Raw genomic sequence first — 22,089 nt, 5'->3', positions numbered from 1 at the left:
ACTTGCACACAACATCGCCGTGGCACAGTGGCCCTTAAATGCCTTGGAAAAAGTAACCTGGCTATTCTGCACCTTTTTCTTTGTCTAGCCAAGTCACAGCACCTCATGAGAGGGGCACGTCATCTTCCTACAGGCCCAGGAAGAGAACTTGAGTCAGACAAGAGTGTTTTGGCATGAGATGAGGTTCTTGGTGACCTTTTGTCCCTACTGCGTTCTTCCATCCTTCCTCTAGAGCAATGGTTCTCAACCTTCCTAATGCTGTGACTCTTTATACAGTTCTTCATGAGGTGGTGGCCCCAACCATAAAATTATTTCATTGCTACTTCATACATATAACTTCGCTAGTATGATGAATCATAATTTAAATATCTGATATGCCTGATATCTGACATGTGACCTTCAGAGACATGAGACCCACAGGTTGAGAACTACTGCTCTTGAGACACAGGAAATATAAAGAGGAAATAGTGGTTTATGAACACGTCAGACCATTGAACATCAAATACATGTTGGATTTTTTTTTAAAGGCAGGGTCTCATGTAGCCCAGGCTAGTCTTAAACTCACTACCAACAATGGCCTTGAACATCTGGTCTTCTTCCCTCTACCAACTGAATCCTGGGATTCTAAGTATAGTGTTAGCATTCAGTTTTGTGTTGTTTTGAAGATTCATCCTATGGTTTCCCACATGTTGGGCAAGCAATCTGCCAGGGGAGCCACATCTACAACACGATGGGCTTTTTATGTAAAACAAAATATAAGGTCTACTGTTCCAAAGGGCTTCCTTTTCATGATCCTACTAAATTCTCTTTAAGACAATATTAGTATTTCCATTTGCAAAGAAAAACTAAGGTTCACTGAGATACATACCATTCCCTACGGCTACAGAAGAGGGGAGCCAAGACTTGAACACAAGTGTTCAAACACTTGGTCTTTCTGCCTTTTCTCCCAATGGGCCTACAGATACATCTGGAGAGTTTTAGTTTCATCTCCTAGCACAGGGCAGCTCCTAGCACCTCCATTCTGGGAGGTGAGGCCAGGGCTGAGGGTGAAGGCTACTCACTCAGGCCCATTGGGCTGGCTAGTTTTATTTCAGTTTGGTACCAGTTAGAGTTATCTAAAAGGACAGAGCTTCTCTTGAGAAAATGCCTCCATATGATTAACTGTAGGATGGTCCCTTAATTAGTGATTGACAGGGGAGGGCCCAGTCCACTGTGGTACCATACTTAGTCTAGTAGTCCTAGGTTCTATAAGAAAGTAGGCTGAGCAGGCCAGTAAAGCAGCATCCCTTCAAGGCCTCTGCACCAGCTCCTACTTCCAGGTTTCTGCTTTGTTTAAGTTCCTGCCCTGACTTCCCTAGTGACAAAGGACAATGTGGAATGTAAGCCAAATAAAACCTTCTCTCTCCAGCTTGCTTTTGGTCCTAATGTTTCATTGCAGCAACACTATCCCTAACTAGGATACCCACCATGGTCAAGGTGGAGAGAACCTTAAGAAAGTCCTTGTCTAACTCCCTTCAGTTTTTGAAAACTGAGGCACAGAGAGGGACTGTGACTTGTCTGATGGCACACAGTGAGGCTGAGTCAGTTGGTGCTCCAGATTCCTAATTCAGTGTTCTTTGTGCTTCTCAATTTTAAAACCAGAGAAGAAAAAAGGAATAGTCTGCTTCCTTTCTTCCTCATTCAGAAAAGCAGAGACTCTAACAGAGGCACAGAGGAATAGGAGGCCATGTTTGTGCCTTGTGCTCCATGTTTGAGGGAAACACAAAGACCATCATATTTAAAGAGAGGGGAATCCCTGTGGAGCCAGGAAAGCTCGAGGTTGGTGACATTTGAGCCAGACTTATGACACAGACTTTTCACTCCCTACTAAACTCCACTCATCCAGGTAGCTGGCAATGGTTAACCAGCTCTTGTACCTTCCCCAGCCTTTCTTGTGGCTAGGTGTGGCCACATGACAAACATTGCTGCTAGAGGAATATACACAGAAAGGAGGTGCAAGCCTCTGAGAACCAATCTTCTGAACTTATGCTTGCGTGTTTTCTCTCTTCTCATGGGAATGGCTGGCTGCGGAAGTCAAGCAGCAGAATTACAATGCCATGATCCAATTCTTGACTATCAGACTGAGTAGAGCTTCTGCCCACACAAATGCCCCACCCCTCCCTTGGTGGAATGAGAAGAGGATGAGTCTCTGGAACATGAAACAACAGGAGACTTGGGAACTATTTGTTACAGCCATTTAGATTGTACTAGCATAACCTTAAAGGCTAGGTCAGCTTTTCAGAGGAAGAAACGGAAATTAATAATTCTAATTAGTTCTAATTAGATTAGAATGAACTAGATATATATGCAGATAAATACTCATCTCTTGCTATGTAATATAGGCTAGACTCAAAATTATGACTCAACTTTCTGAGGACAGGGATTGCAGGCCTATGCCACGACACCTGGTTCATCTGGCAATTCTTTCGATGAATTCTGGGCATTATGTGTGTTCTCAGGTTCCGTGCTGATACCAGAACTGAACTGTCTTTGGTATGAAGAAGAGAGAGAGAGAGAGAGAGAGAGAGAGAGAGAGAGAGAGAGAGAGAGAGAGAGACTGAAGAGAGGGAGTGAAGGAGACATCCAGTGAGAATCATTAAGGTAACACTTGGACCTATGAGCAGTTCTGGGTTATCCAAATTGAAATTTGAGTTTGGAGACAGTGACAGGTGATGACACAAAGGAACCAGAGTGTGAAGATCTTTGGTTGCAAAGAGTTTGTACTTTAACGGGAACTACTAATAAGCTGGGATGTGGCAAGATCAGAGGAGCCTTCGGTATGTATCTCTGGGGATGTCTCACCCAGAGTGGATGTCAGAGCCACTCAAGATGGGGACTAGAGTTGAGTCTGTGTTTCTCTGTATACCACTTCTAGTATCCTAGCTCAGATTGGCCTCATCCTTTCCTAGAGTACTGAAGCTCCCTCTAGAACTCCCACTCTGGCTTAGTCTCGGGGGTCATTGGAAAGGATCCTTCTAGAGCCTTCCCCTGCTCAAAACGCTGGGGCCTTTTCAGTGCCCCTCACCCATCCCTGGATAGTCTAGCCACAGATAACTTCTTAGCCTCTGTTCTTGACACAGTTATGAGACTTTGGACTTTTAAAGAGATTTTCAAATTTTACAAAGGCTTTGCGTTTTTAGAAACTGACTATTTTAAAGAGACTGAATTTTTAAGTGTTTGATTTTTTAAAGACTGTGGGACTTTTAAATTTAGAAATGTTTAAACAGAATATTAATATTTGTGTGTGATCTTGGAAAGGTTATGTCTTAGCAGTGATGTGCTTGTATGTCTAGTTGACAAGGAGTCAATGTGCTGGCTAGTTTTAGGTCAACTGGAGACAAACTAAAATCATCGGAAAGGTGGATACTTCAATTGAGAATATAGCTCCAAAAGACTGAGCTGTAGGGCATTTTCTTTATTAGTGATTAATGGGTTCTATAAGAAAGCAGACTGAGCAAGCCATGAGGAGCAAGTCAATAAGCGGCAGCACCCCTCTATGGCTCCATATATTGGCTCCTGCCTCCAGGTTCCTGCTCTGTTTGAATTTTTTTCCTGACTTCCTTCAGTGATGGATTACAAAATGGAAATGTAAGCTGAATAAACCCCTTTCTCCCTCATTTGCTTATGGTCCTGGTGGTCTATCACAGCAGCAGAAATCCTAACTAGTACAGAAACGGTATGTGGTAATTTGAACAAGAATGGCCCTTATCGGCTAATATATTTGAATGCTTGGTCACCAGGGAGTGGAATTGTTTGAAAAGATTACAAGGATTAGAAGGTGAGGCCTTGTTTGAGGCTATGTGACATTGCAAGTAGGCTTTAAGGCTTCAAAATCCCTCTCTCTCTCTCTCTCTCTCTCTCTCTCTCTCTCTCTCTCCCCTCCCTCCCTCCTCCTCCTCCTCCTGTTCCTCCTCCTCCTCCTCCTTCTACTTCTTTTTCTTCTTCTTCATCTTCGTCAGGATATACTCTCATTAACTACTTCAGAGCCAAGTGAGCCACCATGCTCCCCACTGTGATGATAATGGACCAGACCTCTGAAACCATAAGCAAGTCCCCAGTTATACACTTTCTTTTATAAGAGCTGTCTTGGCCGTGGTGCCTCTTCCCAGCAGTAGAACACTAGGTTCATCAGAGCCTCTACTTCCGCCTGTCCCCAGGTTCTGAAGCAAGGAAAAAGCAATGGGGGCTGATCAGGAAGCTTTGTGGTAGCAATTGCAGATGGCATACATCATGTTTTCTTAGATTCTATTGAACAGACTTAGTCATATGCCCATAGCTGATTGCAAGAGCGCTAGGACAGATGGTATATCATGTGCCTAGAAAGGAAGGCAACTTACCTGGGAAATAGACAGCAAGCCTTCCATGGGCAGTTATACATCATATCATTAATTTCACCTTAAAGATTAGACAAGTTCTATATACATCTATCAGCTGTGGGGACTTACTCTGAAGTTCCCTAATCTGAAAGTTAGATTTCCTAGAAAGGTTTCGAAAGCCATGAAAACATCCCCCTCCGTTTTCCCTCCAATATCACCTTATTCTTCCTCCTATGATAACAACTATGAACCTAAGGAGATCCAAGCATCCTAATTCCCTCCAACACTCTCTGAGTCCATATCTCCTGCATTACCATGACAGTGCTGGGCAGGCTCAGGGAGTCAGTCATGCCCTATCCGAGAAAGATTTCCTACCTGTGAGCCCAAATCACATAACTGTATGGACGAACAAATACATATCAAAGCTGAAGGAGCCCCACGCAGGCTGCAATTCTTAGGGTACCATGGAGATGGCGGGGTTCCAGTGGGGAACTGTATGATCCTGCCATACTTGGTAACTGAGAGATAACCAGACAGGAACAAAAAGTTCTGTATTAGTACTTCAGAGGACATAGCTGTTAGAGTAGCCTGGGGTTGTAGAGAGGGAGTCTCAACATCAGGGCCACACAATCCTTTATCTCATCTTTTCCTATGGAAAAGGCGCTGCTGACTCTCTGGATGGACTAAATAAACAACACTCTCCAAGAAGCTTTCTTCTGGAAGCCTCTATAGGAAAATGGGCCATTTCAGACCCAGCAGGCAATCCCTTTCTCCAGCAGTGTGTAAGCTCCTGGAACTCCTCCGCCACAAATGGTTCATGTGGTGTAGCTGAGAATTAATTAGAAAGAAAAAAAACACTTCTTGAGTCAAAACACATATCTCACAACCTATTAGCATTAAGATTAGCATTAAAGAAAGTTGGAAACTATAACATTTTAAGCACATTTTATAAGTCTAATTTCCTGTGTGTCACTCTCAGATAATAAATGCTTTTCCTCCTAGTTCAAAAGTCTTAGTGGGAAGGGAAGGATGGGGGTGGGGCAAAAGAAAGAAAAACTTAATTTAAGGTCTATTAGTTTATTTTTAGTTGCCCAAGATCTGAGAGATCGGGTGCACTTCCCTTTTCTAATAGGACGCGCCTTCCTGTGTAGCAAGGAACTCCCTTGACCTGGGGCCTCCTCTAAGGTGCCACTGATTTTTGACAGAATTCCTCAGGCAAGGGCTTTGAAAGAGACTAGGCCATGTTTTTGAGGGGAGGGTGACCTGGGGCCTGCAGGGACAAGGTTAATTGCTTGGAGCATTGGAGAATGGCTAGTGAGAGAAGGCCCTGCTTCCTGTATGGCCCTGGAAGACATTTGTCGCCCACAGCTTCCATAATAAGACATTCCTGCTAATTTGCCATGAGCTGAAAGGGATTTCTGTTTTTAGCTTTGGGGTCTGTGGCAACTGTTTTGTTTTAGATGAAAATTAAGTGGGGACAAGGAGCCGAGGTTGGTGGGGGGATGGGGGGGTGGAGCCGTAATTGACGTGCATTACTGGTAATTACCTAGCCCTTTCTTTCACTCATCATGTTGACAGAGAAATCTATTACCCAGCAGCTCCGTTTCCACAAATTGCCCTTCCCTGAGGACTTGGGGAGTGGGGGGTACTGGAGGAAATCACTGCTTTGTTCCAGAAAGTGGACCCCCAGCCGTGCTAAGGACATGGCTCCAGTTGTCTTTTAAGCAGAGGGAGGGGATATAAGTAAAGACCCCAAGTGAACAGCAGAAGAAATGACCGGGTAGTATAGTCCCAGAGAAGCATAGGCAAAGGGGAGATTCTGATGGACGTGGTATTTGAGGAGGATCTTCATGGGTAAGCAGGGCTTCTCTCGGCATGTAAGGAGAGTGAGATAATTCTAGAAATGGAGAATAACATTGATGGAATCCACAATATATCAGGACATGGTACTCTAGGCAAACTTACCCAAGGCCTCATTGCACAGATCTACTGGGATGCTGGATAAATAGATGGATAGATGCATGGATGGATGTATAGACAGATGATGGGTGGGGTGGATGGATGGATGGATAGATGGATGGTAGAAGGCTAAAAAGGGAGATGGGTGGATGGAAGACAAGCTTGGTATTTTTGCAAGAAATAACAGTAGTTTAAAGGAAACCATAAGTCTCGGGGGATTCCTTACGGGGACAGGAGTTTGATTGTATCTTCTCTCATTCTTCAACTTCCAGGGCCTGTCTCTCTTCTTCCCTTATTTTCTCCCATCTCTTCATCTTCCTCCTCTGTGTGTTTGGCTCTGCCTTCCCTCTTCCTTGCTCTCATCTTCCTTTTTCCACTCCACGGTGCTATCTCCTGCTGCCTTGTGTTTTAGCTCTTTGTGCCTTCAACTTCAAAGCCTTCGGAAGAGTCTGTTGGCTTTCCCTGACTTTTGTAACTCACACCATTCTTCAGCACTTCCAAACCTCCTCTAAACCCTTTCCCCAGTACTAGAAATTGAACCCAGGACCTTGCATATGCTAGGTAAGCCCTTGACAGCTAAGCTATCCCTGCGCCAACCACTCCCCAGTCTGTAGGTGCTGTGGACCCATCACCTTAGCCCCACCCCAACCCAAGCAACATCTGGTCTGAAAGGACATGATGCTCCACAGGAGCAAGACTGTTCACTGAAGCATCAGTGACTGTACCCATGGTGAAGACTGGTTGAGGGTGTCCCAGGAGTGCAGGGACAGAGCTGCTGGCTTCCCCCATGCCTCGGCTCCAGGTTTAGCTGAAGACAAATTGGAACAAAGCGACAAGTGGGATATTTGAGATAGCAAGGCACCCATCCTTAGGTTGTCTGCAGGGCTCCAGTCTGTCATTTGATCACTCAGGGGAAACCTGTGCTCTCTGAGAGAATATACCTGAGGTTTCATTATAGGGAACTGACTTCTACAGAGTCAAATTCTTCTTAGGTCCTGGGTACTAGAGTCACAGGTTGACCAGTACTCTTGAATGACTTGGTTAGGTACCCTTTAATTACTCAGGAAGCAAATAGCTCCCACTGACTTAAATACTTTACAAGCATTTTTCTAATCTATTTATTAACAAGAAAGAAAACATAAATTATTGATACTACTCTCTCTCCCCCTCCTGCCTCTCATTTTCTTTGTATTAGGAATCTAGTCTAGGGCCTTATATACACAAGACAAGTATTCTCCTAGTGAGAAACATCCATAGATCTCTTTTTTATTTTTTAATTTGAGACAAAATCTCATCTAGGTTACCTAGGCTAGCCTTGGAGTGTCTCTGTAGCACAGGCAAGCTTGAATTCACAGTTTCCCTGCCTTGCTCTCTTGAATAGCTGAATTACAAGCCTGCCCCCTAGGCCAGGATATAGTATTTATTTTAATCCCAGCACATAAGAAACTGAGTTCAAGTCTAGCCTTGGCAACATAAGACTCAGCCTCAAATAAACAATAGAAACTAGCACCAGAGGTATGGAGAAGTGAAGCAAAATTTAAAAAAACTATTGAGTTACAGAAATGGATGTTGATTCTAAATCTTCTCTTCTTTCCCCAGGCCCTGCTTCCTCTAAGGGCTTCCTCTAATGGTAGAATCATTTACCTGGGGAGTAGCCAGGTGATCTTCCTGGATGTTCTCATTTTGTGGCTGTCCCTCAGATGTCATGTTTTCCTGTGGCACAGCATCAGACATATGACCGCAAAATTCCACATTCTTCTGGTAGAGGTCACCACCAGTAAGAAGGGAGTAGAGTGCTCCAAATGCCACCAGAACTGGAGATATGGCCACACTGCCAGGCAGGATTCTAGATATCAGGGTGATGAGGAACTGTGTGAAGTTGATTCTCACAGGACTGCAAGGCTTCCAGCCAAGAACTGCTTGGACAATAGCCAACTGCATCTAATTTGCTATTGTTGAGATCTTAATCCTGTATAGGCTTAGGAGAAGCAGGACCATAGGAGACAAGGGTCTCAGGAGGACAGGCCTCCAGTCCAGCTTAGAAAACTATACCAAGAGAAGCAATGCCAGGTATAGGATCAGGGGACCCACTATACCCCTTGACTTCCCAGGGAAGCAGAAAGAGACCTCCATTCAAGTGGGAGTCAGTCTTCTCCTAGCAGCCTTCAGATGAAGATGTAGCACTCTCAGCTCCTCCTGCACCATGCCTGCCTGGATGCTGCCATGCTCCTGCCTTGATGATAATGAACTAAATCTCTGAACCTGTAAGCCAGCCTAAATTAAATGAGGCTTAATGTTGTCCTTTATAAGAGTTGCCTTGGTCATGGTGTCTGTTCACAGCAGATGGAAATTGGTACCAGGAGTGAGGCCTTAAATCCCACAGCCACAGTGACACATTTCTTTCAACAAGGCCACACTTCCTAAGAGTGACACTCCCTGGGCCAATCATATTCAAACCACCACACCATTCAAGTACAGCTTTGTGAAGTAATGAACTTATTAGGGATAAAAGTGACTCAAAGGCAGTTGTGTCACCAAAAAATTCCATCCAGCACTGTGATGATTCATTAAGCCTGTCCTACCAAGGACAAGCACAGCAAGCCACAGTCAAGCAGCCAATGTTCCACCTCACATACACTTTATCTAGCACTGCCCCTCAAGATGACATACAGCAAGGGGAGCAGGAAGGCATGGTGACAGAAACTCCAGGGGAAGGCCAATTGATCCCCATATCCTTCCAAGACAGAATGTTAACAGTCTTGTCACCATTACCATAGTGCTATATTGTTCTACTCTTTCATTGTCTCCTATGTGGATCAAGGCATCCTGTAGGTCTCCATAACAACTATGCTTCATGATGGCCAGATGGTCACACCTCCTATAACACATAGCTAGCCCAGCCCAGGACCAGATGGTGGGGATCTCTCTCTCTCTCTCTCTCTCTCTCTCTCTCTCTCTCTCTCTCTCTCTCACACACACACACACACACACACACACACACACACACACATACACACAATTGCTTCTAGAAAAGCATGTGAAGAGATGTGTTCCTTGCCACATGAAGAGTGAGTGTCCATGGACATTGGCTCTAGTTTAAATAATAGATGGGGAAATAAGGAAAGTAGGAAGGGTTTTGGTTGGTTGATTTTTTTTCTTCTTCATCTTCCTCCTCCTCTTTCTCCTCCTTCCCCTGTCCCTATCCCTGTTCCCTTTCTTTCAGAGACAGGCTTATCTTGAGTAGACAAGGCTGACCCCCAACTCTTAGCTACTTTCAGCTTTCCAACCCTGGTATAACAGGCATTTCTGTTATATTTGTCACCATACCCATTTGGTGTGACTTGTTTGCTTCTCTCTCTCTCTCTCTCTCTCTCTCTCTCTCTCTCTCTCTCTCTCTCTCCACCCCCCTCCCTCTCTCCTTCCCTCCCGCTCTCCCCCACCCTTCCTTCCTCCTTGACCCAACCCCGCCTCACTGGAGCCTGAACCCAAGACTTTGTGTGTGCCTGAACAACCCCCCTTAGTTCGCATTTTAAACCAATGGGAGAAACTCCCTTTCTGAAATGTCTGGGATTGAGCGCACACAGCTGGAGCTCCAGGCACAGAGGACAAGAGCACTTATTTTGGTCTCAAAGACAATTTACCCAAATCCCTATTTTGACTTTAGTTCTGTGCACGAATATTAGAATGGAGGGGGGAAGGAGGGGGGAAGGCAGGGAGGAGTCTGCTCAGTAGTTTCCTTAAGCACCCTTCATCACCACACGCTCCTCACTTAACTAAACAATCGTTTAGGGGCTACCTGCTGTGTTTGAAACTAGTCTACATCCCTTTCTGTTATGGCCGGCCTGGAGCTGGTGAGCTGTGTTCAGTAGTCCAGGATCGAGCTGAGGGCAGCCTCAAGGAAAACTTACTTTTACTTTACTGTAAACTTAATACATTGGTGGTGGTGGTGGGAACTCCAGTGAGTAGCTCTCAGGTATGAACTTCATGGTCTACAGTATTGTTACAATGTCTAAACCTTAGCCATGCCTTCTATACAGGACACTCAATTCCAACATCAGTGATAGAAGCCAAAGACTCCCAGAACTCACAGGAGGTAAGATCCTCTGACTTCCACACAAGTGCTGTGGCACCAGTGTGCAAGTGCATGTGGACTCAAGGATGCACATATGTGCACACTAAGAATAGTAATTTTTAAAACTCATCAGTTTAAATCTTCCAGTTGTCCCACTGGGCACACCATTGTCTCTGCCTCCTAAGGCAGGAGTAAAATACCCACTAGACTGCAAACTGCATCCTTACTCTAAATGATCCTGGCTTCCAGACAGCTATGAGTTTATCAGTTTCGTTGTTGTTGTTTTGGTGTTTTGTTTTGTTTTGTTTTGAGCTCATTTGTTGAGTTCTTGGGATGGTTCGATGGTTCTGTCAAAGTTACAACATACTACCTTCCCTCTTCCTTTGATCTCAGGGATGTTGTCCCAAGGGTTGGCACTGACCTGCCTATATTTTATTACAGCGCCCCTATGCAGATGTAAAGGACATATTTCCCACCACATGGGAAAGACACCAGGCCCCCTGGGCCCATAGCTCTACTGTGGGTAAGTGTGGGATGAATGCTGGTATGATCCAGGCTAGCCTCTTTAAGTAGCTGGCCTTCAAGACGACCCTGTCACAGTTCTCTTATTTGTAGAGATGCACATGGAATTAACCTCCCACACGGAGAAGCTGAATGAAGTTGCAGAGAAAACACTCAGGTAAACAGCTGTGTCCCATTGCAAATACTTCAGGATTGGCAGCCATCTTTCTTAATAGTCACAAGTGAGGAGAAAGGCTGAGGTTCCCAGCCCAAACACCTCATGGAAAAGGCATGTGGTCCTCTTCTTGAAGAAGCATGGACCCAGAGAGTGGGAAGAGAGTGTCCTATTGACAGAGGATTGGGTGCCATTCCCAGAGCTCGCTGCTCCACATTTAATGTAATACTGCACGGGGTGAATTTTGAGACAAAACCACACAAGGCAGAAGACTCAACCAACTGTTTCTGCTTGGGCCCTGATTTTCGAGAAATTCTTGCTCATATATGTTGGGTTCCTTTTTTTTTTTTTTTTTGAAACAAGTGTTTAAAACTGAAGTATTTCCTGTTCCACTTGATCCTGGAGGAATAATTCTAGGGACTATGAGATCTCGCTTAACAAGCAGTATAATCTTGATGAAATGCTGATTTTCATATTGTTCTCAAACTGCACAGTTGCAGAAGCCAGTGCCAAATGAAAGCAGGCTCTTTCCATGGAGAAAGCTAAAGACTTCAACCCAGCGTGACAAATCAGAGGGTGAGTGGCATGCCGAACACAGGCACAGTTTCTCAGTCTGCCTGGAAAAGCAGTGGCGCATGAAAAGAGACATTCAGGGCGTGGTCCCCAATCTGGCTCTGATCTCTACCCCTGCCGACAGCAGACCTCCTGCCCCGCAAAGACAGCTCAGCCGTCTGTTTGGAGCCCCAGCATCCCTAGAAATGAAATGGACCTGCTCATGTTTGCTTTCAGGAGATGTGTAGAGAAGGAGACTGTAAATGCTCAGTACTGCTAAGCACCAACTCCAACTTTATCTGTTACTAATACGGCAGTCTGGGACGCTGAGGATTTAGCTAGTTTTTTTTATTTTTTAACAGCAGCTTTCTGGGGGTGTAAATGACAAGAAACCTGAGGAAAGTGGTGCCTCTTTCACAGGGTGGAGCTTTCATAGCAGTCCACAGTACAGTTACGGCATCAAAAGGGTAGCGTGTGGGAGGTGTGACGGCTAATCCTGAGTGTCAACCTCGCAGAATCTACAATCACCAGGCAGACCAGCCCCAGCAAGTCTGTGAGGCAATTTCAGGATTGGGTTAACTGAGGTGGGAAACCCCTTAACTGTGGGTGGCACCATCCCATAGGCTGAGGTCCTGCACTGACCAGAAAGGACAAAACAGGCTAAGTACCTACATTCATCTCTCCGTCCACCCAATTGCGGGTGCCAGGCTACCGTCTACCTCAAGCTTCTGCCACCATGATATTCCCCACCATGGTGGGCTGTACTCCTGAACTGTACTCTGAAATAAACCCTTTCTAAGATGCTTTTGTCAGGTGCTTTGTCCCAGCAACACTTGCTGTGTTCTGTACAGCTGCCCTCAAGTTGAGCACAGGGAGTGTCATATAGCTATGACAGGGTGGTGCTATGCTGGGGTCAGAAATATACAATAGAAAGAACATTGCCTCAGACTTCGGTGGGGAGGGGTCCCTTCCTCCTTCCTTTTCATCCCCTCTTCCTCCTTCTCTTTCACACCCTCTTGCAAGCCTTTTCTTCTAGGTCCTCACCAGGATGAAAGACCGAACTGGAGTCTAAAGATGAGGTTCTAGTTATCATCTAACACTGTATGTGGAGACACTAGGCTAGCAATCAGAAACTAGATGGAACATTCACACCAAGGTTGACCCTAAGCAGATGCAGAGACTGGCACCTGAGGACTATCTTTTCAAGAGAATGCTAGCAATGGCTATCTCACTGTCACTGTGTAAAGAATCAGTAGGCATCTTCTAGACTTAATGGGAATGTGTGTAATGATTATTCAGCAGGATTGGCCATGATAAGAGCTTCGTTAATGTAACATAGTTATGAAACCAAACCATAAAATGGCAACTTTTCCACTTCTGAAACTTTTCAAGTTCTTTTTGGAGCACAGGTGCAAAAAAATCCTAGGACTTAAGCTAAACAACTTCAGGAGCTTGGTTGAGCCCCAAATCTGTAGAAGCTGAAGAAGGATGGCATGGCCCCAAGAACCTAGACTAGAAGCAAAGGGTTCTGGCAACCATTCCCATTCACCCCAGAGTGTAACTGGTCTGATGTACGCGATGTAGACTAGCCAACCACATCTCCTAACTCTTAACTTCCTTTGCTACTGGCCAACTAGGGAAACAGATTTTAAACATTGTTTTCATATGTATGTGTGTGTAGTGTATATGTGTATGTATATGTGTGTATATATATATATATACATATGTGCAAATATGTATGCACATGTACATACATCTAGACATCTAAGGTTGATGTAGGAGCCTTAGGTCTTGATGATTATACCTTATGCATTTAGGCAAGCTATCTCAATTGAACCCAAAGCTTATTGATGCAGTTATCCTAGATACCCAGCTTACTCTAGGAATTCTTTGTCTCTGCCTCCACAGGCCTGGAGTTACAGGCAGGCTACCATGCGCACGCAGGGTTTATATGGGATCTTAGAGCGCAAGCTCCACTCTTCACACTGCAGTGAGTGCTTTTACCATGAATCCATCTCTCCAGCCCAACAGGGAGGCAGATTTGAGAGTGCTGCCCATCTCCTTGTCAGTTGACCTACAATACTGCTCCCCCTTTATGCAAATAGCTGGTTTCGTGGCTCTTCTGCATTGGCCAGTGAGGCCTTGCTGCATTAATTACTGACCTTGAGTTAGAATGCTCTCAGATCTTGTCAGGTGGCTAAGAACATTTTGCCCATGTGACATGAGAATTATCATTGGAGAAGAAAATTTAGCTTGACAAGCCAGGGAGTTGGACCTACACTACTACATACAGCCACTCAGGCCGTGTTCTGCAACAGCTGCCCTCAAGTCGAGCATGGGGAGCACGATAGAGCTAGCTATAGCAATGCTGTCTATGCAGAGGTTAGATCTACACAACTGAAAGCACGCTGCCTGAGACTTCCCAATCTCCCCTGAGGGGGTCCCTTTCAGATCCCTGTGCCTGGGTTTCCAGGTCCCCATCATCTCTGCTCCACTGACCTCAAATTCTCTCCTGTCACCAGCACTCACTCTCCCAAATGCTTGCAGCCTACAAAGTTTCTGTTTTCTTTGCCACCTGGTGCTATCTGGGCAACTGGAGCCAGTTTCCAGGAGCCACAAAGCCAGAGTGACCAGAGTGGTTGGCCATGGTGGGCAGGTTGCCCCCTCCTGCAGGGTGTGCTCTTTCCAGCTCTGGAGTTCCAGCAGAATTCTTTGGGAGGAAGTACACAGATGTGATGGTCACTCTGGACACTGGATAAGGCGAGCCTCAGCTCTTCTTTCTGTTTACTACATGAGTCTAGTTCACCCTTATGCACCAGGCCTGTTGGCTTCACAACAGCTTTCCTCCCTGAGCTACTCTACAAACCAGCCCTGCTTCGAATGCCTCCCTCTTCCCTCACATCTATCCTTCCTAGTCTCAGCTGAGCACTGACACCTCAGTAAAATGAACCAGCTCTCCCTCCCTTCCAGGAATCACTCTCTCCTCTCTGCAGCTCTGCTTCTATTTCAAGATTCTCCCACAGAGCACTTAACACACTGCATTCTAATTGTCTCTTTCCTGGTGCCTGGAACTCTTTCAGGAAAGTGATGGGGTCTGCACAGACAAATTATGTGCTACTTCTACTTAAGCCCTAACCGTGTGCTAAGTATTCTGTGGACATGACTCGTTACTAAGCTCGACTCCAACTTACCTTAAGAAGGAAACCATGACTCAGGGGGACACAGTGAGGACACTACAGCTTGGGGCTCAGACTGCCTGTCTCTAGAGTCTGAGGTCTACTTGCCACTTTCCCCAGTACCTATCTCTTCTACAGCCCTCCCCTCCCTTCCTGAGCAAGTTCTGGGTAGTCCAAGCATCCGCCGGTAACAGTGGTCCAAGCATCCAGGGAAGGAACACTGGCAGCTGAACATAAAACGTGCCCTACCTTGTCCTGGACAGTGGAACAAGGGAAGACATGAGCAGAACAAGTCCTTTTCTTCTTCTGTGGGAGCTGTTATCTATACCGACCCTTTTGTGGGGCGATGAAATAAATTCCTTCTGGGTAGGAAGTCTTATGCCACTGCTTTTTCACTGTTCAACGTGTGGCAAGTGTTAAAACTAGTTTTCAGGATCCGTCCCAGATGCCAGAGTGGTTGTGTTGATACGCCATCAATTGTGCAGAGCATCAGGTACCCAGACTCTTTGCTTTATGTAATGGTTGTGTGGGCTTCTTGTGCACTCTCTGAAAGAATGTTCCTAAAAGGGTCATTTTTTATTTCCCGAGATGCCTTTTCCCCTCCTAATTGCTGGAAGGTTTGGAAATTGCTGCTCCTCCAGCTCTGTCTTCATTCTGTGCAAATGTATTTCCTCATGTCACATCTCCCTGACACCTCCGGTCTCCCCCGGAGAAGCAGACCCTCCTCCAGCCTCCCACGTGCCTTATGTCTCTCCAGGAAAACCTCCGCAACTCCAAACCAAGTTGGAAGAAACACAACTCCTTTGGTTTTTCTCCTGTGTAAACAGATTTGACACAGAGAAGGGGGAAGAACCAGATCCCTGTGAGGAAAAGATATGCCATGAATTTTCTGAGGTACTTGGGCAAGTCATTTACCCCTTCTGTTCCTTCTAGAATGAGGGGCAAAGACTGTGAGACTAAGAAGTAGGAGGGCCTGGGGTCAGGAGATCCTGTGAGCCAGGTTTGGGGAATTGGATGGAGGAGAGCTTCTCAGAGTCCCTGCATGGCTGGAGAGATACCGGAAGCTAAGAGGATGACGCTGCCTCTGGATAGGCTGTACATAGAAATCCAGTCTAAAGCAGGCAGGGCCAGGTCTCATTTTGCTTCTGTCTCTGGATTCCTGGTTCATATGGTCAGCAGTTTCTCTCATGTCGAGGTGTCAGCAATGCAGCTGTTCTTATCGTCCAACCACATGCTCCCACTGAACTGAGCCTGTCACCCATCACCCAATGGAGACACTCGTCTTTCCCCCTACTTGGCCTCTCCAGTGAGATTTCATAGGTCTAACCTGAGCAAGGGGGTACCCTTAAGGCATGTGGTTCTCAGCCACAATCTGACCCCACTGATGGATAGAAAATGGAGATGCAAGAACTTCCCAAACATGGCTTCCTTACTCTTAAAGTACCTGGCTGTAAGGGGGTCACAAGCCAGATGGAAGGAGATTTTTCCTCCGGGTTTTCTTTGAATATTATGTATTGCCGACCTAGAAAAGACCCCCATTGCTTGGCCTGGAGGGGATTGCCTGAACACATGTGCTTTAATTTAAACCAGCTCATGTGCTGGTTCCGCTAGTCTGCCTTGAATACCGCCCATTTCTGCTTCTACTGGGGGGAAGCACTGCCTGAACCTCTGACAGAAACTGTCCCCACTCCCAGCACATGCCCACTGGGCCACGCCATACATGTGATTCACACCTCCACAGTGGAAAGCACTGGCCCTGTTACAGCCGTTACAGCCGCCAGCACTAACCTAGATGACTGCCTCTTTAAACCTCTTACTCTACCTTGTGAGTGTGTGCCTGTCGCTTTTGCTAGCCTGGGAACTCTCAGAGAGAGGGCTCTCCATGATTTGTCTGCACATTCTTGAAGCCGATGATCGTATCTGCCACACAGCTGGGGCTCTGTGTTGGTTGAATGAATAAATGTTGACAGACACTGGCTACTTAAAATTGTAACCAGAAGGAGACGTTAAACATGCTGAGTGATGTTCTCCTCTTTGAAGATGATTTCCGGGAGGAGGGGAGCACATCCAAGAACACTTCCAGGAAGATACAACAGGAAGGCTGTCGCGATTTGTCTTTCAGAATCCAGTTTATTACCCCCAACATGATGCTCTCTGATTCTATCCATTTTCCGTGTAATGAGTAATCCAGTTCATCTTTATAACTAAGTAAAACTCCACAGTGGTTATTCTGCATTTTCTTTACCCATTTATCTTCTGATGAGCACCTAGGTGGATTCTATAATGTTGCTATTGTGACTACTGCCATAGTATACAATGTTATGCGGCTGTCTCCATAGTAACTTGGTTTGGTTCCTTTCTTTCTTCCTTTTTTTATTGTTTGACAATTTCAAGGTCTTTTGAGGGGGGAAGTGGGAGTTACTTGTTTGCTTGGTTGTTGTTTTGTTTTGTTTTAAATATTGAGTTTGATTGGGGCTACAGAGGTAGCTTAGCAATTAACTGAACTTAACTTCTCTTGCAGAGGACCTAAATTTAGTGCCAAGCACGTAGGTTGGAGGGTTCTAAAAGCCACTTCTGGCCCTTGCAGGCCTGTACTCACACAAACACACACACACACACACACGCACACACACACATACACACTCATGCATAATCACACATGTGCCACACATTCACATATGCACACACACAGACTTCCATATACACTCACAGATGAACCGACTCATACACTCATGGACACACATGTCTATCAGAAACAGTCACACTCACATACATGCACATATACTCACACATGCATGCACTCACAAACTTTCACACACTCTCACACACTTTCATGCACACTCACACATGGACACATACTCACAGACTTATATACACTCTCTCACAAACTCACAAACATGCACACACTCTCACACACTCCTACATACACTTACACATGTGCACATGCACATATGCAAACACACACAAAAGCTCACACAATCTCTCTAACACACACACACACACACACACACATATTTAGTTAAATATCAAGAAAGAACTACCTGTTGGTTCAGGGACCATGATGAACATGTAGAAATTTGAAACTGATGGAACATTGCTCTGTGTGTGTGTGTGTGTGTGTGTGTGTGTGTGTGTGTGTGTGTGTGGTTTTGTGGTTGTGTGTAGTTGCATATGTGTATGTGTTTGTGTATATAGTTGCATGCATGTGTTTGCACTTGGTTGTGTGTATGTATGTGTGGTTTTGTGTGTACTGCTGTATGTGTATGTGTGATTGGGTGTAGTTGCATGTGTGGTTGTGTGTGCAGTTGTTCAGGGAGCACAAGTATAGAAAAGGAAAGGAAAACTTCAGTGCTCTCTTGAGTACTGAACAGTGACCATCCCCTTTTCAACTCCTCTTCCACAGATACCTCAAGGCCATGTTCAGGCGCCCTTCAGTCTAGTCAAGGCCAGGCAGGTGGACTTGTACTCACTGTCATGTACATTTCTCCACCATGAGGATCACTAAGTGGCTCTGCAGTGTGTTGCCAGTAGGCTAAAGACCCATGTGCTTCAGAGAATGCTAACCTTAGAGTCAGAAGTGTGTAAGCCTGGGACACCATTTAGCTATGTGACCTTGAAACATCCCTTCCTTCTCTAAGCCCTGATTTGGATGTCCAGAAAATGACAGGAGACCTTTAAAGCTTGACTAAAATAACCGAGAACTTCTGTCCCAGGAAAGACACTCTGACTCGGGCATAGGAAATGAGGACCATCAGTAGCTGCAGAGTCTTAGATGGGGTGGACCATCCCTTCATTGCTTCTAAGGAGCTAGAATGTCTTTTTGAGGAAAATAGAGTCAAAGGCCAGAAGTCAACACAAAGTTTGGTGGTCTTGTGTCCCTCATAGGAAAAAAAAATGAATATTTCAGCTTCCATGACCTCTTTCAATGGAGAGAAATCAGCATGTATTCCTCCTAGAGGTAAGCACCTCCCCCAAATAGCCATGGGGATGAAGGATAAGTCTCAGTGAATTTCCCTTATCACCCTGACACCCCATCTTTGCTATTGCTCGTAAAAATAGAGATGACATGGGTGCATTGAGTGAATGTAGTCATTGGTCAATCGTCCATTTGGTCACTGTGCACTGAGCACCTACTTGGTACTGAACACACTGGCGGACAAGTCATCTAGGGAAGTGAATGTAAAACATCCAGGTACTCCATGATCCAAATATAACAGACACTTCCAAAGTTGTCTGCAAGGAAGCTGAACCAGAAACATCCTGAGCAAGCAGTAGGAGACCTGGATTCATTGTGGACAGTGTCTGGAGAAGGTTTTTCTCCAAAGGGACATTGGGGCTCAGATATCACCAATGGGAAGGAGCTAGATATGGAATGAACCCCAGGAAAGAAGCTCCGAGAGAAGGAATGTGTGAGAAGACCCAAAAAATCCGAGAGAACATCAACGTCGCCTGGCACCAAACGCCCTCATGCTTGGACTACCGACAGCTGGACAGAGGCATTTCGTGACAAAACCGTAAAGAGGTAGAGCTAAGCCAACGCTCCGGTCCACAGGAAATCAAAACCTCTGATTCTGGCGTTTGTCCTCATCATTCCTGGTGTTTGACAACTGTTTCCTTTCCACTCCAGGCCCAGCCTCCAAGTGCAGAGACTCCGCAGCACGCCAATGAAATTGATTTAGTGGTTGCCGCACATTCTCTCCCCAGCCTGGAGCAGCAGAGATTTACGGCTCCTGCCGGGCAGCCCCTCCCTGCTTCCTGTAAATCTCCCACCACATTTGGGGGGGCTGCAGCTATTTGGGTAACCTTTATCTGAACCAGAACTTCCTCGCCAGGAACTTCAGAGGGTACCTCCAGGAAGGACGGGAGAACCCCAGGGGCCGACTTGTTTTGGGGCGGATTCCATGCCTGCTGAGGACAGCTGCTCCACAGGCATCGGGCAGAAAACAGTTCTTCTTTGATGCCATGACTGCCTTTGTGGGGATGGCGTGAACCCCCAAAGGAGCATTTAGGGTTTATGGAGGGCGTGTGGATAGGCAGCACGCTATGAAGCCTGCATGGCCAGCTCTGGGAAATAAGCGTGGCGAGCGAGGGGCATCGGCAGAGGCCAGATGCTTCAGAATGGAAGCCACAGTAGTGTGGAGTAGAAAGACAGACAGACATGTCCCATCAGTGTTATATTTACATCAAGCTATTCATGGTCTGTGTCCCAGCCTGGAATCCCATCTCCATCAGACCAGAGCTTTCATTATTATTCTTGGATTTATCTCCACCTGGCTCCTAGTTAGCCCTTGATAACCGATAAGTAAAGAAATGACTAAGGAGAGACGGGCTCCATCATTCGATGACCCAGGGCAAATCATTGCCTCTCTGAGCCTCAGTTTTCTCCATTGGGTGTTAGAACTGATAACTGATCAATCAAAATATTCGAGGACAAACTGTCAACTTCAACTTGTTCAGTAGATGGACCTCTTAGAACAACAGGCCATAAAGTCTAGCCACTGGTGTTAGCTGGTTGGATGTATGATTGGTTGGCTTAATGCATGGATGGTACTCCTCTCTCTCTCTCTCTCTCTCTCTCTCTCTCTCTCTCTCTCTCTCTCTCTCTCTCTCTCTCTCTCCCCCTCTGTCTGTCTGTCACTCAGTCTGGAGAAGGTATACCCTGCTACCCAGCCATGATCCCATGACACTTGTCCACTTGTCCCCATAGAAGCTGCTATGCCACACTTTTCTTTATAAGCCCTCCTTTTGATCTGACACAGCTGGATTCAAGGGCTGTTCTTGCACCTTTGAGGACCTTAGAGCCTCTAATCAAAATTGTCTCTTCTGTAACTGCTTCCTGGTTAAGCAGGCAGTCCTTGGGATTTGTCCTTCCTCTTCAGATCTTGGATCCTCTTGCAGGGTGGGAGCCAGGCACTTGCTCTAGGCCTGACACTGAGAGAGGAACCATCAAAACTTCTCTTGGTGCCCACAGTGACATTTATCCTAAACAGGGTTAGGAGAATGGCTGCGATCTCTGGCCAGAAGGAGCAAACTGAAATTGCTTCAGTAAACAGCTCAGTAGAGAGCAAAGCCGGGCCTCATTAAACCACAATTAGGATTTCTGCTCTGGCTTCAAGGGAACTCCGTTTGGGACCCAAGACTGTTTATTTGAATAAGGCAGAGGCTGGGGAGGCAAGCGGGGAGAGGCGGAGGTGGAGGTGGAGGTCAGGCGGCGGGCGTTGGATCTTTCTGTCATTCTGGACACTTGGATAATGGGAAACCTTTGACCTCAGCCCTCCCAGATCCCTGGATTCCAGAACCAAATAACTACAGGCCAGCAGTTTTGAATCTCCCTCAAATGACTAATTAAATGGGATAAGGTATGTAAAGTGCCCTATGAGCAGTAAAGACTTAATAGATGTGAGTTACCCCCTTAGCATTTTGATTCAACAGCCAAGCCTCAGGAGAAGGAAAAAAGCTGTTTTTCCCAGAAGCCTTGTCTGGAGTGTGAGCATCTTTCATTTGGTTGCTAGCATTTCACCCACTGAAAAGTGTCCAGCAAAGGACTGAGCAAGCCAATCCTTTGCCTTTGGTCCTACCCTTAGGTTGGACATGCCATATTTCCTTTGATATTTCTTCAAGATAGAACCCAGCCCACCCCTACCAGGGATCCTTGAAGCCCCTCATGTTTCCCTTGGTAGTAACATGAGCTAACTCCAGGGTTAGCATTGTGAAGTAATTCTTCAACATGGTTTTCTTGTTGAGGCTTCAGTGGAATTCAGAGGGATCATTTCATGCCAGGGTTCTTTGTTTTGTGTGTTGGACCTGAGAAAGCAGAGTTGAAGAACGGAAGGTGATTTTGCCTACTGTCTCCACACCCAAAAGGAACCGTGGGCCGTCCATTTACATAGCAACTGTCTATTGAGCAACTACAGTATATATGAGTGGTTAAGATATCAGATGTGTGACAAGTGACTATCTTCAAGGTGCTGGTTATCTGGTGGTTGAGTGGCTTCTTGTGATCCTCTAGGACAGTGGTTCTCACCCTTCCTAATGCTGCGACCCTTTAATATACAGTTCCTCATGTTGTGGTGACTCCTCAACCATAAAATTATTTTCATTGCTATTTCATATCTGTAATTTTGCTACTGTTAAAAAGTGTAATGTAAACATCTCTGTTTTCCTATAGTCTTAGGTGATCCCTATTACAGGGTTATTCAACCCACCCAAAAAGTCCATGATCCACAGGTTGAGAACCGCTGTCATAGAGCAACTTACATGGATGGAGACCAGCCACTCATGGCCATTCATGGCTCTGTG

The sequence above is a fragment of the Rattus norvegicus genome, chromosome 6 (assembly GCF_036323735.1).
Source record: "Rattus norvegicus strain BN/NHsdMcwi chromosome 6, GRCr8, whole genome shotgun sequence".
In the NCBI taxonomy this organism is placed as follows: Eukaryota; Metazoa; Chordata; class Mammalia; order Rodentia; family Muridae; genus Rattus; species Rattus norvegicus.
This window is presented reverse-complemented; position numbering follows the sequence as displayed.